This window comes from Sciurus vulgaris (assembly GCF_902686455.1).
Source record: "Sciurus vulgaris genome assembly, chromosome: X".
NCBI classification, from domain to species: domain Eukaryota; kingdom Metazoa; phylum Chordata; class Mammalia; order Rodentia; family Sciuridae; genus Sciurus; species Sciurus vulgaris.
The window spans coordinates 39,670,879-39,688,838 of NC_136471.1; the positions used below are offsets into that span (position 1 = coordinate 39,670,879).

General features: G+C 40.3%; 1 protein-coding gene and 1 pseudogene across 2 annotated transcripts in view; both read left to right on the forward strand.

Annotated features, from left to right (window-relative positions):
- The window catches only part of TRPC5 (transient receptor potential cation channel subfamily C member 5), a 273,683-nt gene that overhangs the window by 241,558 nt on the left and 14,165 nt on the right, over nt 1-17,960 (forward strand). The window lies entirely within an intron of this gene.
- On the forward strand, nt 4,954-5,979 carry LOC306651353 (tetraspanin-7-like; annotated as a pseudogene). Its single transcript has one exon. The product of its transcript is annotated as a tetraspanin-7-like (transcript).

A 17,960-nucleotide genomic window follows, 5' to 3' on the forward strand; every position in this document is an offset into this window, starting at 1 on the left:
TGACTGGAATGGAGTAAACGAAGGGAGAGAAGGCAAAGATGAAGTCAGAAAGGTAATGGGAGTGAGGGACAGATGGTGTAGCCATTATAGACCATTGTAAGGACTTTGGCTTCTACTCTTGTGAGATACAGGGAGCCCTGAGAGGGTTTCGAGCCGAAAAGGTACATGATTAGCTTGTATTTTAATAAGATTTCTGTGCTGAAAAGAGAATAGACTGAAGCAGGGTAGAGGCAAAGACAGAGAAACCAATTATGAGCTCATTGAGTTGACCCAAAGAAGAGCTGATGGTTGGTTAGACCAGGGTAGTTGTTATGGCAGCTATGAGGAATGATCAACTCCTGGATTTATTTTGAAGATAGATCTGATATGCTGATAGATCAGGTGTAAGGTGTAGTGAAATACAGGAGGTGAGGATGAGACCAAGTTTTTTGGGTCAACTGGAAGGGTGGAGTTGCCCATTACTGAGATGGGGAAGACTGGAAAAGGAGCAGACTCAGTGCAGAGATCCAGACTTGAGTTTTAGACTGATGGAGTTAAAGATGCCTATTAGACCAGAAGGAAGATGTTGAGTAGACAGTGATCTATAGGCCTAGGGAGCAATTCAGACTGAAGACAAAGATTTAGGAGTCACCAGTATAGGTATGGATGAGATCACTAAGGGAGTAAGTGTGGATAGAAAAGTGAAGATAGAAGGGAGACCATTAGAGTGGAGGAAGGGGAATGTGGAAAGGGTAGAGGGGAGGGAATGGAAAAGTAGTGGGAAATGAAATTGACCAAATCATTATGTGAGTGTATGGATATGCAACAGCGAAGCCCACGATTAGGTGTAATTATGATGCAGCAACAAAAAGAAAAAAAAGGTAAGAGATGGGAAAATAAGGCTCAAGATACACTGATGTCTAGAGGTTGGAAAAATGTGGAAAGATCACTCAGAGACTGAGAAAGAAGAACCAGAGAGAGAGGACAAAAAGCAGCATAATGTACTATATTATAATGATATATTCTTTCCTGTATGCTAGTAAGTGAGACAGCCTGGTTTTGAATTGTGGTAGACTAACTCCAATGAGCCATATATAAAACTATTACACTGTCATATTTACCCTGACCTTGAGAGCAAGAAGCACCTGAGCACCGTTTTTTCCCCTAGTTACATCACAACTCTAAATTGTCCAGGCTCCTTGTCCTACCCGTTCCAGTGAAGATTTTGTTCTAATCCCAGGGGACAAAGGGTCCTCTATCTGACCTAATTTCTTCCAAGACAGAAAACACTGATGCTTCACCCAGCATACCCATGTCTGTCTCTGCTCCCAAGAGCTGTTTCTTAAGAAAACAAGACAGTATCAACCCTGCCAGCTTTCAATTCCACTGAGCAGTAAATCATGAAAGCTATAATTAATCTAAGGAAGAGTATAACCTCTTTCCAGATGAAGGAGTTGCTTAATTCAAGCTGTAAGAATTTTATGACGTTGGAGTGGAGCCATTTCAGATTTTAATAAGTGTCTCTTCCCTTTGGGATGCCCTCAAGCAAATCTAGATATTGATTTCCCTCATCTCAGTTTGTGCTTTTCCCTGACACCAAACCATTGTCTGGAATCTGATCAGGGATTGCTACGTTTCACTAAGGAAGAAGCAGACATTCAGAACCACCAAGGACATTTTAAAAGTGCCCCTGCTTCCTTGAGTAATGCGGAACCTGTGAATACCTACTGATAATCCCATTTCCATTGACAACTTACATCTTCTGGTAGGTTCTGTGAGAGATACAAGGGTAAGGTAAATGACATAAAGGGAAAGACATAGTCAATGCCATTAGGGAGATTAAAGTGTAGAGAAAAAATTCTGACATGAGTAAAATAAAAATAATTTGATTACTGTGAGTATAATTAGCAGTGATTATTGAAAGCACGAGCCCAGGAGTAGTCAGGCTGTCTACATTTGCAACGTGGACTGTTACTTAGTATGGGTAATTTGACCTCTTTCTGCCTCATTTGACTTCAGTGTAAAATAGGGATTATAATTAGATTTTTTTGTCTGCTGCATCCTCAGATCCATTCCCTGCTCATTTCCTGTATCAAGGGAATGACATTCCCCACAATCCCTTGCCATTTGGCTTCTGAGTAAACCAGAAGGTGGGAGGAGGGGAGAAGCTAGAACATTTCTTCCTTCTCCCCAACCTCACTTTTTGTGGTGCTTCTCTGGGACTCATCTGCAGCAACCAGTAGGCATCCCCTCCCTCCATTGCCATAGCATTTGCAGGGTCTTGTCTCTGGCTTCTGCCAGAGAGCCCCAGTCTCTTGGGTCTGTTGACAGTACCTCTTCCTGTTTGTTGCCCTTCAAATTCAAATATTTTTAAAATATTTGAAAGACAGTATTTTCTGTTCTCCCAGCTGCACCCCAACCAGTACCTATCTTGCTGGATTGTTGTGAGATAGATTTAGGAAGTACAATTTGAATTGAGCCTCAAGGATGGGTCAAATTTGGAAAGACAGATAAGTGGGCACCACAATTAGCCCTTGTTTCTGGCAAATAAATATCTTGTACAATAGTGGAGATTGGCCTGGTGTTTACTGGGGGCAATAGGACTTTAGGGGTTGGCTTCACTCCTTTCTTCCTCCCATCCTTTGATTCCCCATGAAACCATCTTTTCAAATGCTAATGAAATCCTCTTTACCCCAACATTGAATATGCTTAGCAGTGAGGAGAGACATGTAAAGGACTAATGTCTCTAGGAGCTGAATAACAAGGTTAAACTCTTGTTTTTAGAAAAATATTATAAGGAGATGATGTCTGTTATTATGACTTCTCACATTCCCATTCTGGTCCCTCATGCTGGCTGTCTACCTGGCTTGGCCCAGCATTCCCAGCTAACTGCCTGAACTGGACAAGCCCAGTTTCTCCATCTTTAGGCCCAATTTAAGAGCTTAGAGCATCTCTAAGGCACAGAGAAGTCAGTCGAAAGAATATAATGAATAACAATATCTGGAATATAGGCAAGCCTTTATGAAATGCCAGACACTGAACCAAGTGCTTCCTATTATTGTTATAGCTATCATTAAAAGGTATCATTTCTTGAGCACTTATTATGTACCACACACTATAAAAAGAACTTTTTGTGCATATTAGCTCATAACATCACATAACTATTGTTAATTCCACTTTATAGGTGAGGAAACTGAGGCACACTTTTCATATTTTATTTTCAATTAACATATATAAATTGCACATATTAATGGGGTTCAATGTGACATCTCAACATGTACATACAGTGTGCACTAATCAAATCCAACTTCCCCGTATCCACCCTCCCTTCCCAATCTCTAGTAATTGCTATTCTAAATTCAGGCAAATTTTTAAAATTTCTGCATATGATGGAGCATGCAGCATTTGTCTTTCTGTGTCTGGCTTATTTTACCTAATGTCCTTTAGTTCCACCCATTTTGCTGCAAATGACAGGATTTCATTCTTTTTTTCTTTTTTTCATCTTTTTTCTTTGTTCTTTTTAGTTGTACATGACAGTAGAATGCATTTTGACATATTGCACATACATGGAGTATAACTTCTCATTCTTGTGGTTGTAAATGATGTGGAGTTTCACCGGTTGCGTATTAACATATCAACATAGGAAAGTGATGTCCCATTCATTCTACTGTCTTTTCTATTCCCATCCCTCTCCCTTCCCTTCATCGCCCTTTGTCTAATCCAATGAACTTCTATTTTTCCCTTACCCCCCCTTATTGTGTGTTAACCTCTGCATATCAGAGAGAACATTCAACCTTTGTTTTTTGGGGATTGGCTTATTTCACTTAACTTGTGTTTTAGTCAGCTTTTTCACTGCTGTGACTAAAAGATCTGACCAGAGCAATTTTAGGCGAGGCCGAACATCATGGTAGAAGAGTGTGGCAGAGGGAAGCAGTTCACATGGTGATCAGAAAGCAGAGAGAGAGAGAGAGCTCTACTTGCCAGATACAAATATATACCCCAAAGCACACCCCTATTCCCACCATCTCCAGCCAACCTGCCTTCAGTTACCAATCAATACCATCAAGTGATCAATTCACTGATTGGGTTAAAACTTTCCTAACCCAATCATTTCTGAGCCCTCTTGCATTGTCTCACATGTGAGCTTTTGGGGAACATCACATCCAAATCATAACAGCATAATAGTCTTCAGATCCATCCATTTACCTAGAAAAGTCATAAAGTCATTCTTCTTTCTGGCTTAATAATATTCCATTGTGTTTATCTCTCACCATTTCTTTTCCCATTCATCTGCTGATGGGCACCTCAGCTGATTTTGTATCTTAGCTAATATGTATAATGTCACAACAAACATGGGAGTGCAGGTATCTCTTCAATATGCTGATTTCATTTTCTTTGGACATATACCTGGAAGTGGGATAACTAGATCATATTGTTCCAATTTTCATTTTTTGAAGAATCTCCATACCATCCTCAATAATGGCTGTACTAATTTTCATTGCCAACAATGGTGTACAAGAATTCCTTTTCCTCCACATCCTCACCAGATTCATTATTTTTCACTTGGGTTTTGTTTTTTTACAATAGCAAAGGGCACACTTTTCATAAGGTCTGCCTGACCCAAAGTAACAACAATATCATACCACCTCCTTTCTTGCCTGCAGCCTGTTTAGTCAGCTTTTTTTTCTGCTGTGATTGAAAGATCTGACCAAAACAATTTTAGGGGATAAAGGTTTATTTGAGGGGTCACAGCTTCAGAGGTCTCAGTCCATAGCCAGCCAGCTCCATTCCTCGGAGCTCAAGGTGAGGCAGAACATCATGGCAGAAGAGTGTGGCAGAGGGAAGCTGCTCACATGATGATCTGAAAGCAGAGAGAGACTCCACCCTCCAGCTACAAAGTATATACCCCAGACCCCTCCCACATGCCTGCCCACTGCCTGCTACCAGCCACCACTGCCACCAGAGCTCTGTAGTATGGCATCACGGAGAATGGAGACCAAACATGTGATAACTGTCTTGAAATCCTCCTTATCATCTACTCCTTCATCTTCTGGATCACTGGGGTGATCCTGTTGGCTGTTGGAGTCTGGGGAAAACTTACTTTGGGCATCTAATCTCCCTTATTGCTGAGAATGCCACAAATGCTCCTTATGTGCTCATTGGAACTGGTACTATTATTGTCATTTTTGGCCTCTTTGGATGCTTTGCTACATGCCATGGTAGCCCATGGATGCTGAGGCTGTGTGCCATGTTCCTGTCTCTGGTGTTCCTAGCTAAGCTCATTGCTGGCATTTCAGGGTTTGTGTTTCGTCATAAGATCAAAGACACTTTCCTGAAGACTTATGCAGATGCCATGCAGAACTACAATGGCAATGATGAGAGGAGCTGGGCTGTGGACTTTGTGCAGCACAGTCTGAGCTACTGTGGTGTGCAGAACAACACCAACTGGAGCACCAGCCCCTACTTCCTGGAGCATGGTATCCCCCCCAGTTGCTGCATGAATGAAACTGACTACAGCCCCCGTGATCTACACAGTCTGACTGTGGCCGCCACCAAAGTTAATCGGAAGAGTTGTTAGGATCTGGTGACCAGTGTCATGGAGATGAACATGGGAGTCATTGCTGGAGTTGCATTTGGAATTGCATTCTCCTAGTTGATTGGCATGCTGCTGGCCTGCTGTCGGTCCCGGTTCATCATGGCCAATCAGCATGAGATGGTGTAAGAAGTCTCTCAAGAACAATGGAATAAGAGACCTGTATTAAAAAGAAACCACAGCAATCTCTGAAAGACATCCAAAGAATGTTAGAGCACAGTCCATAATACACCTGCCTTGCTCCTGCTCCCCTCTTCCCCCAGCCCTGCCCACCAACCCCCTGTGTGCAACTGACACTTCTACCCAGTCTCTCTCCACCTTTAACCAGCATCATGTGTGGTGTCCATCTAGTGAAACCCTATTGTGCCACAGGGTGTAGACAGGGCCCCTGCAGCCAGTCCTAGTGATCCCTGCCCGAGGCCCCTGTGTGCCAACTCCTCCAGGTGTACTTGGTCCAAGTGCAGCTCATCATAGGTCACTGATTATCACACCATCACTGGCCCCTTGGAGTCCTGCATATAGTATGGGAAATTACTGTCATCAATTACATGATGAACCGGGACCTCACCCTCATAGATAAGCAGATGCTAGTTATCTGTTCTTTTGGCTTAATCTCATTTGGTTTGGTTTTCCCTTTACTAAAACACTTTCCTAACTTCTTTAAGCTGCCTAGGACAGGTAAAGAGACACATCAGTAATTGTTCGTATGGAGAAGAAAGCATGTGTCACACATGATGGAAATGATTTGGGAGTGTTAGGTAGCCTCCTTGCTCATTGTTTCATACCTGGGTATGTAGAGACAGTTTAGTGTGCCTGTGCCTCTCAGTTGAAACCTGTATAATCCTGTTATGAAGCTGTTGTTGCTTCCCATGAAGGCAATGATATTACTTTTGTTTTCCCCCCAATTAATTGCTGTTCTGTTATTTTACTTCTTCTTCCTGTATTTTTTTTTCTTCCACTGATATTACATATTTCAAGGACCTCATCAGATCAGTTGAAAAATGAGCATGAAGGGGGAACAAAAGTCAAAATATTTTTTAAAATATCTTTAAAAGGGGCTGGAGAGATAGCTCAGTTGGTAGAGTGCTTGCCTCGCAAGCACAAGGCCCTGGGTTCAATCCCCAGCACCACAAAAAAAATCTTTAAAAATAATGTCTTTGTCTAGCATACCAACAAGAATGCACTGATATTGTGAATATTTGTGATATATGTATTAGTAAATAGAGCAATTACAATATATATATGTCCCATAGCCACACCCCTAATGAACCACTTCCTCCAGCCACACCCCACCCACCTCCAGTTACCACTCAGTTAATCCCATCAGGCATTAATTGGTGGATTAGGTTAAGGCTATAACCCAATCATTTCTCCTCCAGACCTTTTTGCATTGTCTCACACGTGAGTTTTGGGGGGATGCCACATCTTAATAATAACACAGCTCAAGTCTCCAGGCCCTGATGCATGCACTGTACCCATTCCCCACCCAGCTTCAGACTTCCCTGGCTTTACCCTTGCACTTTGTTGACTGACTCACTAACGGTCCCCTGGGTTTTAACCAAAGAGATCCTCTAAGGAGCTTTCCTGTGGGTTCTGCCAACTAAATGCCTTATTTCCGGGGCTGGGATGCCCCCACCAACATGACCCAATCCCTCACACACACACAGTAGCTCTCTTTTTCTCCTTTAGTGTGTCTATCACACTAAACTTTAAACACCCGGTTGTGTCTCTAATACTCCCAGCCTTTGCAAGCGAACAGTCAGATAATCCACCTAAGACCAACACACCCATGGTGGGCAAACAGGTCAGCTACCAAATTGATGTGCATGACAAGAACTCCTCATCCTCATTTCAACTTTTACATCCTGCCTTGGGACATCTCAGCCCTTTTCTTTCACAAACAGCTCTTGCCTGCCTAGAGCCTCCCTTGACATTACATCCACAACTGCAAGTTGACTGTCCACCATTCAGCTCCAGAGGAGGGTAGTGGAGCATTCTCTCTGTAAATGATTCAGGGAGTGCTGAAGACTGGCTTTTCAGAGCTCCACATTGTGTTTGAGCCTGACCTGTTCCTCCCCCTGCTGGTTGCACAGAGAAATAGATTTCTTTCTCACTTCGCATCCATACTTACTCTTGGTTTTGCTAGCAAGCTGGGAGTGGGAATGTGCTCTTCCCCTCAGAGTTCTCCGGATACTGTGGCAGGTCTCAGCTGAGCAGCAGCCTCTGCTTCCAACAGCAGCAACGGCCTGTAATGCCTGCTGCTGCTGTTGATGATTTGGGCGACTGACAAAGCTGCAAGTGGGATTGGGAAGGGGACAAATGAAAGGGAGTGGATTTTCTTTCCCTATGCTAAAGGGCAACCAAATAGGGCAGGTGCCTGCTGTGCTGCTCTGTATCCCTGATTCCCTGTCCTAGTGTTCATCAGGAACATCTGTAGTTGTCATGGAGACTTTATCTTGGGTAACTGAAACAGAAATAACACCAACTATGAAAATGACAGGACAACCCCAATGTCTCTCCTCATCTGCTGTCTGATGGCCTTTACTCTTTCATTCATTCACTTAATGATAAATACCTCCTGGGTGAATAAACGAACAAATTTAACAAATATTTATTGAAAGACTACTATGAACCACACTGCATTCTTGGCTGGGGATGTAATAGGTGATAGATGAGGAAGACAGACTCCATTCTCATGGAGTCTACAATTCTGGAACTGCAGTTAAGACCTTCACTATTGAATTTGTTTCTTTGCCTTAAGACTACATTTAACCTTTTTGGGGAGTCCCAGAGTTCTTCAACAATCTGAATATGGACAAGAAAAATGCACATATGAGCAAGCATACTGAAGTTCACCATAAAATCCCAGAGGGTTCACAGACATTCTCCCAGTGTCATCCAGAAATTTCTCACTTTAATATTTTGTTACATGACATAATGCAAATAAGATTTGAAGTGCTAGTAGTTCATTTATGACAGTATAAATGAATGTAACCAATCCCTTACTGAAATCAGGTTCTCATATGGGGCCAAGCAATAGAGGTACCATGAGGGAATACTCCTGAGGAAGACTGGGGAGGGGACACCAACAAGAAAAAGTGATTGGAGGCAGTGAAAGAAAATGTCACCAGCATCACAGTTTTGCAAAGGATCAGGTCTGTGCCACAGTCCCCAAAGATAATGTTGACCTCTCTGTAAAATAACAATTATCAGTAGACATTCTAGAGATACAAATGTATTTCCAAAGATTTCAGAACTGAGATTCCAAAAGAATTGCTCCTTGTGGAAGACCTGGCCTTACTAAAGATTGGTCTTTGTTCTTTTCATAAGCTACAAACAACATTGGCAGATGAGTCAAATGTCCATGGCCCAAATGTCGTTCTTGGGGAGTGATTCCTCTTGGTTCCTGCCTTACACCTGCTGGCCTGGTTATGAATGCCAGGCATCAGTTGACCAGAAAGTAAAATGATACAAATGTTTTTTAATCTCTGAGAAGGTCGAGGTTTAAAAACTTAATATTAAGGAGACTTCTCCCTTCCTGTGGTCACTGGAGCCCTGTGCCATAGCCCAGCTCAGTGTAACAAACAGAATGGGCCAGGAGGTGTCTTTTAGCTACAACACAAAAGTCAAAATACCCAGAGGAGCATCAGAGGTTACAACCCATAACATTACCTGCCTTTAACTTGAGATCTGACAGCAGAATCACATTATCTCAGCTGTCAAGGTAAATCTGCTGTAGTTTAAAAGAGGAAATAGAGAAATCTAAGAGTAAAAATCAGGAGGAAAGTAATTGTATTTCTTTTTTGTTTTGCCCTTTTCTTTCCTCATAGGATTTTCTTTTCTCTGCTCTTTCCCAATTTTTTCTGGGTAATTGAACTTACAGAGTTCCTGGCCCTATAAAACTTTGAGTTAATCACAAAGATCTGATGAGAAATGTATTTATCTCAAAACCCCTCCTGACAAATATGGCATATAAGAAATCTCCCAGAGTGAAAGGAAAGAAAATATTGTAGGCTTCTTCATTAATTAGGAAATCAGCACCAATTATTATAGAAGTTTCAAACTAATGGCATTAGAACCCCCTCAAATGACTCCATTCACATTCCTGTTGGCCTCACCCTGAAGACTCCTGGAGGCAGTTTTCATTACCTAATGGATCTTTTAGGAGGTTATACCACAGGGTTCTCCTCTTAATATCTTATTTCATAACATTTCACACAGAATATTTTATACTGAAGTTCATCTACCCTTAACAAGGACACACTTTCTACACTATCATTTAATATTCATTGGTAAATGAATAAATTAATGAATTTTAATGCATATGGATTTCCAGAATATTTTGTAGTATGAAGATAGAGAAACTGACAAAAAGCAAACAAACCTAAGCTTAGTGCCCTCTTAAACAGGAATTAGCAAATTTTTTCCTGCAGGGGCCAGAGAGTGAATATCTTGGGCCTTGTGGGCTTTAAGAACAGTCTCAACAACCCAATTATGCTATTGTAACACAAAAGTAAGCACATGAACAAATGGGCATGGCTGTGTGCCAATAAAACTTTATTTTTAGGCACTGAGATTTGCAATTCATATAATTTTCAAGTGATAAAAATGCATTTATTTTTATTTTTTTCAACTATTTAAAATCCTAAAAGACATTCTTAGCTTGTGGACTATACAAAGTAAGTAGCAGTCCAGAAATGTATGGCAGGCCACAGTTTGCCAACTACTCCAGTTATTTCAAAATATATATTGTTCAATTTGTAGAATGAGGCTCCATGAAAACAGGGGCTCTGCTTTAGGTTTTCTTCATATTCCCCTGGTGCCTGGTAAAGTAGGACTCGTAGTAGGTACTCAATAAGTACTTTTTCAGTAATCGATAAGAAGAAGTTTGGGGAAATATCTGATCTATATTTTGCCAACTGTGTTAAAAAATATTTGTGTGGATTTATATCCATTCCAAGTGTTAAGTGTTTGAAAATCAATAAATTTCGTGGCAATGGGCAGGGGAATTACCTAACTGAAAGAAAATATGCCTAGATGATGGGTATCATATTTATAGTTAATATTGTCCCCGGGTTTGATCCTCAACACCTCTCTATCTCTCTACATATCATCTATCTATCATTTATCTATTTGTATTTACACATATCTATATTATTTTAATACAGTACTTTAGACTTTCTAAAGAACACTTACATATGTCTTATTTGATCCTCACGAAAACTCTGTGAAAGTAGATACTTGCCCCAGGTTACATGGAAAGTCTGATCATTTGTTCATTCCTTCTTTCTAAAGAACTTGGGAGTCTCCTACATGCAAGGAATTAGGTCAGGGCAAACCTAGGTCTAGTGATTCCTAAGGTGGCTTCTGGAAGAAGGAAGTATGACCTGGGAAGTTAAAAGTTAGCTCCTGATAAATGAGGCAGCAAGTTAGAAGACTTATGCTATGACTGTCTGAGTTATGAGACCAGTGACAGTTCCAACTGGGGACAGACCTATTGATTTTCCCATATCCCAGGTGATAAAGACATATCTCTCTTCTGCCCAGGTTCAGAAATGAGTCCCTGATTGGTTTAGTGCCAGTTATTTCTGAGCTCAGCAAACTACCACTCTCATTACTTTAGGATTGCTTCTGTCCTCCCAAAGAAAAATGTTCCCCACTCCTCAAATGGAAGACACAGCAAGCAGAATGATCTGTGAACTCAGGTGTTCAACTTACATCCTGTGAGATCCCCCAGAAATGATGGAAAACAGTTCACTGAGCTTCAGGACTATCACAGCCACAGGTGTTCTCAAAATTGTCCGGAGTACAACCTGCACAACCTGAAAGCAAGATCCCTTGGAAGGTCACTTCTGAGGCAGAAAAAGCTGCTTTTTCTACAGAAAACATACGCAGAAGAGAAACCTGGATAGTCATTCAAGGTTGGGCTGAATGTCTAGAGGAATTTTTTTAAAATCTCAAAGCCAGACCAGGTGCAGTGGTGCACACCTGTAATCCCAGTGACTTGGGAGGCTGAGGCAGGAGGATTGAGAGTTGAAAGCCAGCCTCTGCAACTTAGTGAGGCCCTCAGCAACTCAGTGAGACCTTGTCTCTAAATCAAATATAAAATAGGGCTGGGGATGTGTTTCAGTGGTCGAGTGCCCCTGGGTTCAATCCCCAATACCAAAAAAAAAAAAAAAAAAAAACCCAAAAACAAAACTCAAAACCCTGATCATACTGTTTCCGTAACTTTTACAGGTACCTTCTTGACACCTGGTACACTTCTCCAAAAGATAGTATATTTTTAGTGCTTAAGAACTGGGCTCTTTGGGCTGGTATGATGGCTTAGTGGTAAAGCATTTGCATGTGTGAGGCACTGGGTTCGATCCTCAGCACCACATAAAAAAAATAATTAATTAATTAATTAAAGGATAAAGGTATTGTGTCTGCCTACAACTAAAAAAAAAAAAACAAAAGAACTGGGCTCTAGCCAGGCATGGTGGCATATGCCTATATGCCTATAATCCCAGGAACTCGGGAGGCTGAAGCAGGAGGATCGAGAGTTCAAAGCCAGCCTCAGCAATTTAGCAAGGCCCTAAGCAACTCAGAGAGTCCCTAACTCTAATAAAATATTAAAAAGGACTGGAGATGTGGCTAAGTGGTTAAGCACCCCAGGGTTCAACCCCCAATACCAAAAGAACTGGGCTGTAGAATCAGCCCAATCCAGATTTGAATTGTGGCCTACCAGCTTCTAGCTGTGCAGTCTTATTATTAAAAGTAAATCATTTTAATGGATTCATTTCTATTTGCTTATCCTTAGGCTTCCTTGCTAGTAGGAAAGCTTAGTGAGGATATGTACTTTGTCTTTTCATTATTGTAATCCTAGAGCCCAGTCCTAGGGCTTACCACAAAGAAGGTGTACCATCAATTTTGTAGAAAGAATTAGTCGAAGATCTAAAGGTACATCAGTAATATTACCTAGTACTTTTCAAGCATATCATCCTAATTTTCATAACTGCTCAATGAGACAGATTCTATTACTATTTCCATTTAATGAGTAGGGAAATAGGCTCACTGCTGAATATATCTGGACCAGCAGGAAGCATCCTTGAATTAGTGTTTCTGGAAGTGTGGCTGACAACCACCTGCATCCAAATGATCCAAAGAAGCTTGTTTCAGGGCCTCTCACCCCTAGAATACCCATTCTTGTAGACCTGCAGTGAGACCCAGAAATCTACATTTTGTCAAGCATCTTGGGTGAGTCTGATGTCCACTGAAGTTTGAGAATCATTGATGTTAACAAACCCTGATTAGTTCATTTGGCTTCAAAGGCCATGTTCGACCTTTCTACTCTTGCTGACGTTGCAAACTGTGGCCTCTTTTGGGAAAGTTCTTTCTCTCTATCTCTGCATGGACATGTCCTTCCAATCTCTGAAGGCTCAGTTTAAATACAATGTATTTTGTAATGCTTTCTGGTTCCTATCTGCCAACAGTTGAGAGTGCCCTTGAAGCAATGAGACAGGATATTGGGTGGTGTCAGTGGTGGAGCCTGAGGAAGGGAGAGCTAGAATGGAACTAGAGTGTGGGGTCTAAGGTTTGCCCTGAGGTTTGGCCCCTGAGTATGTGCACTGGAGCTGAGACTGTTTCAAAGACTGGGAGATGGGTAAATAGTAAACAGTTTCTTCATACCAAGTCCTCAAATGGGCAGAGCAGCAATTCCAACTTCATAGCAACTATAATGAAGGAGGAAGATAAGTAGTCATTTCATGTCTGAGGATGGGCTGAGGGGAAAAGAGACATAATGGCCATCTATTTGACCATTGTACATGTTCAGGAGGGAGAACCAGCTTGTAACACCCACTAAAGGGGCTCTTGAAGTTTGGGAAGGGTTAAATGGGCTCATGGGAAATATCAGGACTAGGGTGCAAAGGAGTGTTGGGGGCAAAGGATGAGCCATGAGTTAGAGCTAGAGAGAAAGCGCTCTTTGTGATCCTAATATTTTTTGGCTATGGGGGCTGGAGATGTGGCTCAGTGGTACAGTGCTTACCTAGCATGCAGGAGACCCTGGGTTCGATCCCCAGCACCACCAAAAATATATTTTTCCAGTTATGTTTGTGGATTTAAATTGAGGTCATTGCCAGTGCTCTACACTAGTATCAAAGTAATTCCCAGCAAGTCCAGGAATGATTAGAATGGTAAATTCTAACCATCTAGAAACAGGGAGGAGAGTAGGGTTGCTATTTCGTGACAGGAAATTGACTTTTCCCTGAACCCTACATGCCTGTGATAAGTTGGAGGTGAGGGCATTGAGGGGTACGGGAGTACACATGGAAGAAACTTTCTTTGCTTCAGGGTCTCCAAGAGGTTGAGCATCATACTTTGGAAACTCTTTTGTATTTTTTAAACAAATTGAAACAAAAATGGAGTTAGAATTATAATATCTTTAAAATACTTACATCTTTTTTAAATTGTATTTTTAGACCTGAGGCAAAACTACATTGCAATGCAAAACTTCTGATGAGCTCCAGAGGTCTGTTTTTTAATGGTTGCCCCATATGATTCTGATACACACTAACATTTGAGAAGTACATCCGGAACTCTACCAGGAGAAGAAAGCATTCCAAGTGATGTAGACTTCCCTTGAGATGTCAGAAAATATGAATTCTCTTGCTTCTCTTTGGAGGATGCATGTCACAATAATTTTTGTTGCTTTCCCATCAAAGGGAAACACTTGGTCTTATAAGCAAATGAAATAAGCAATTGCTAATTAATGTGAAGGATGCCAAAATGTCCCCCTGCCCCAAATATCCCTCCAACCAGCCTTCCCTGGGGCCAAAAATTCCTAGGAGTAACCTTTTTCCTTAAGGGTTATTATTAGCTCTGCTCTTGCTGAATTTGAGCCTGCCACTCTCCCTTTGCATTATGTTATAAAGTTTTCCAATTTGCTAAGCAAGATGGTTGCTGGCAGGAGATCTGAGAGAGTGCACAAGACTCTGTCAAAGGCTGGTAAGAAATTGGCCTTGTAGTTTGATTGCAAGGAAAATAACCTTGAGCTTGGATTTGTTGAGAAATGTGAAATTGAACAGACATGTTCATTTGACCTAGCTATGGCCATGTTCTCAGAATCTGAGCAACTCAATAGCATTTGAGGGTGTGCTGTACAATCAGAATACGTTACACTGGCACTGTGAAAGGAGCTAAAACAAATCCTGGCCTGCTCTACAGGAGCTGACAGTCACAAAGGCAATATGGGGCACACAGATGAATTAGAACACATTGTAAGGCTATTTTTTAAGTGTATGTTATGGTAGCACAAAAGTCCTATAAGTTTTGGAAAGTTGGGAAGAAGCAGAACCACTATATCTGGGTTTGTATGGGTTATATCTTACACAAAAGCACCCTGGTAAAATGTTCCAATGTCATACTTAGGTAGAGAGGTTAGGATAGAAAGTAGGAGAGGCCATCACCACCAGACACTGAAAGTAAGCAATGGAAGAAGATTCACTGTCTGATTGGTCTATCACATAAAGGGAAAGGCTATTCCAATGTAGATGAATGAAAACCTCTTGGATATCAGATACTTAGGGAAGTTTTAGTTCAATATGGTTACAAAAGTCACACCATAGTCTTGCAATTCAACTTAGATCAAGGGTTGGAAATAAAACAGATTTCTATATACCAGGTGATCTTGCTGTCCATATTGTTCACTGCTGTAATCCCAACATCTAGCATTCAGTAAGCAACCAACATGTCTTTGTTGAGCGAATAAATGTATAAACGAATACCTGCCTTATTCTTCAATTCATAGCTCATCCCGTTCAACCAAGCCTGCCAGGGGACCTATTATTTGCTGATCTCTAGGATTCAGGTGCTATCTTTATACTCTCAATGTGTACTTCATGGTATTCCCACCACCACCACTGGATAGTCATCTCTGTGTACTCAACACCTAACAGAATGCCTGGCATGTACATGGTAGGTTGCCCAGAATGGGAATCAAAGACTGAATGGGTGAGTAATAATTAACTGATACATTATAAATAAATGGAAGAATACTGTTGAGACAATTATGTGCAATAGCTTCTCTATTAATATTACATAGTAATTCCCAACCTGAGATCACCTGAGCACCAGGAGAATGGAGTGGTAGCAATCAAGCTGTTTTTAAAAAGCTTAATTAAAATTATAAGGGAAGTAGATGTAATGAGAAGCACCAAAAAGCCTCCTAAACTAAAAAAAAGTTGGCTATAACTTGGCCCGCTGCATGTTTCTACTTTTTGTCAAAAATCTTCCTGCAGATTTCTAGAAAATTATTTTTAAAAGGACATGGCTGCTTATTTATTTATTCATTTGTTTGCAGTACTGGGGATTGAACTCAGGAATGCTTTACCACTGAGCTACATTCCCACTCCTTTTTATTTATCTTTTTATTTTGAGACAGAGTCTCACTAAGTTGTTGAGGCTGACCTTAAACGTGCAATCCTTCTACCTTGGCCTCCTAAATTGCTGGGATTACAGATGTATACTGCCATGCCTAGCCCTGCTTATTGTTTAAAACATATACAAACAAAAAGCTAAACTCACACAGGAATTTTTTCAAATGGATCATTTCCAGATGCCGGAACATCTAGCCATATATATTAGAAAATAGCTGAATATGCACAGGAGTTTTATCATCAGTCTCCCTTTCCAAGTATGTCTAGAGGTAGAATTACATGTTTGAAAGTGTAACTCAGTTCATTTGAAGAAATGCTGATTGACTACCTATTAATTTCAAGAACTGTGCTAGAAAAACATAAATGTATTTCCAAGGATGGCAGATGGGCTCTTATGGGGCATTGAAGGGCAAAATGGGAATTCAAGGTTTGTTCCTGGTACTATCAGCTCAGACACATAGGAGAAGGAACCAACAATTATATAGCTCTTTCTACATTCCAGGCAGGAGCTTAAGAATTTGAGGTTGACTTCTACAACAATTCTGCTTAGTAGGTATTTCCCACCATTTTTACAGTTGAGAAAACCATAACTGAGAAACTTTCGTCTATTGATCTGAGGTCACATAGCTAATAAGTAGCAGGGCAGTATTCCAAATCCTGGTTTATTAGACTCCAGAACCCCTTGCTCAGTCCACAATGGCATGCTGCCTCTCGCTGTTTCATCCTGCTATTACCTCCTACCCTCTGCATCCTAAATTGTCTAAACCAATCTCATATCCTATGGCAGGATTTAGGGCTGTGATGATTATTATAGCCATAACTGTGTATGTGTGTACGTATGTAATTTATGTATTGAAGCCATCTCAGTGCAGGGTCTCATCAAGGACATTCAGTTTGCTGGCATACTCTCTGATGAATTTGCAAAACATAATCTATGTCTCTCCTTATATATTTGGGGTTGACAGCTAAATTTTTCATCATAAGTTTAAACGGTTCCAAAGGATGTGATTTTTGGAATATAGTAGACTGACATTTAAAATAAACTATCCAATTATTCATTCAAATATATCTAAGAGAATCTAAATATCACAGTAATTTGTTCCTCAAAACCAAGCATATGTTTAAACAATAAAAGGCTAAGTTCTTCTGTAAGGGCAGAAAGTTTCCATCATTCCATCTTCTTCTAGAATTCTTATTTCCATCATATATTAATTCCACTAGAATTAATTCCATTAGAATTCCACAGGATTTAATTCTAATGTCACATAATTTTTACATTTAAGGTCTTTTGTTATTTTATTACATTGTCCTATTTCTTCATAATAAAAAATGAATTGAAATTTAATTTTTATCCTTTATAGTCATAAGGTAATAAATGTTAAAACCATTCTCCCACATTTAGTTATCATTCAATTATTAGTAGTACAAAACTGTTCAAATAAACACAAATCCTTTATAAATCTTGATACTCATTAGGTTAAAAATTACATTTTGATTGGAAATATATTTTTTAAAGATGCAAAAAGCGGTTTTTCTCCCAACTGGTTATTATAGTCATGGATGAATATGGAGTAATATTCAGGAACAGGATTCAGCATCAATTTTATTTTGCTTCCTTTTTTAAAAAACTAAATGCTAAGAAACATTTCTTATATCAACAAGTATATTTGAATGGATAGACTTTTATAATGCCAATGTCATTCAAATTTTGGAACCCAGAGGTACATGCCAAATAGTCATATAATGATTTTTCATAAAATAATATTTTTAACAATCTTATCATCTGCCAACTTGATTACATTCTCCTTAACTAATATTGAATGCAAAGAATTAGAAACCACCTGACTTAGTAAAGAATTTGTTAGCCAAGATTACAGTCATGTAATTTCTTCATTTTTAGGAAATGCTACTGAGGCAGGTGACCTCTAAGATAGACCCCCATTGTCCCTGCCTCCTGATACTTGCATTTATGC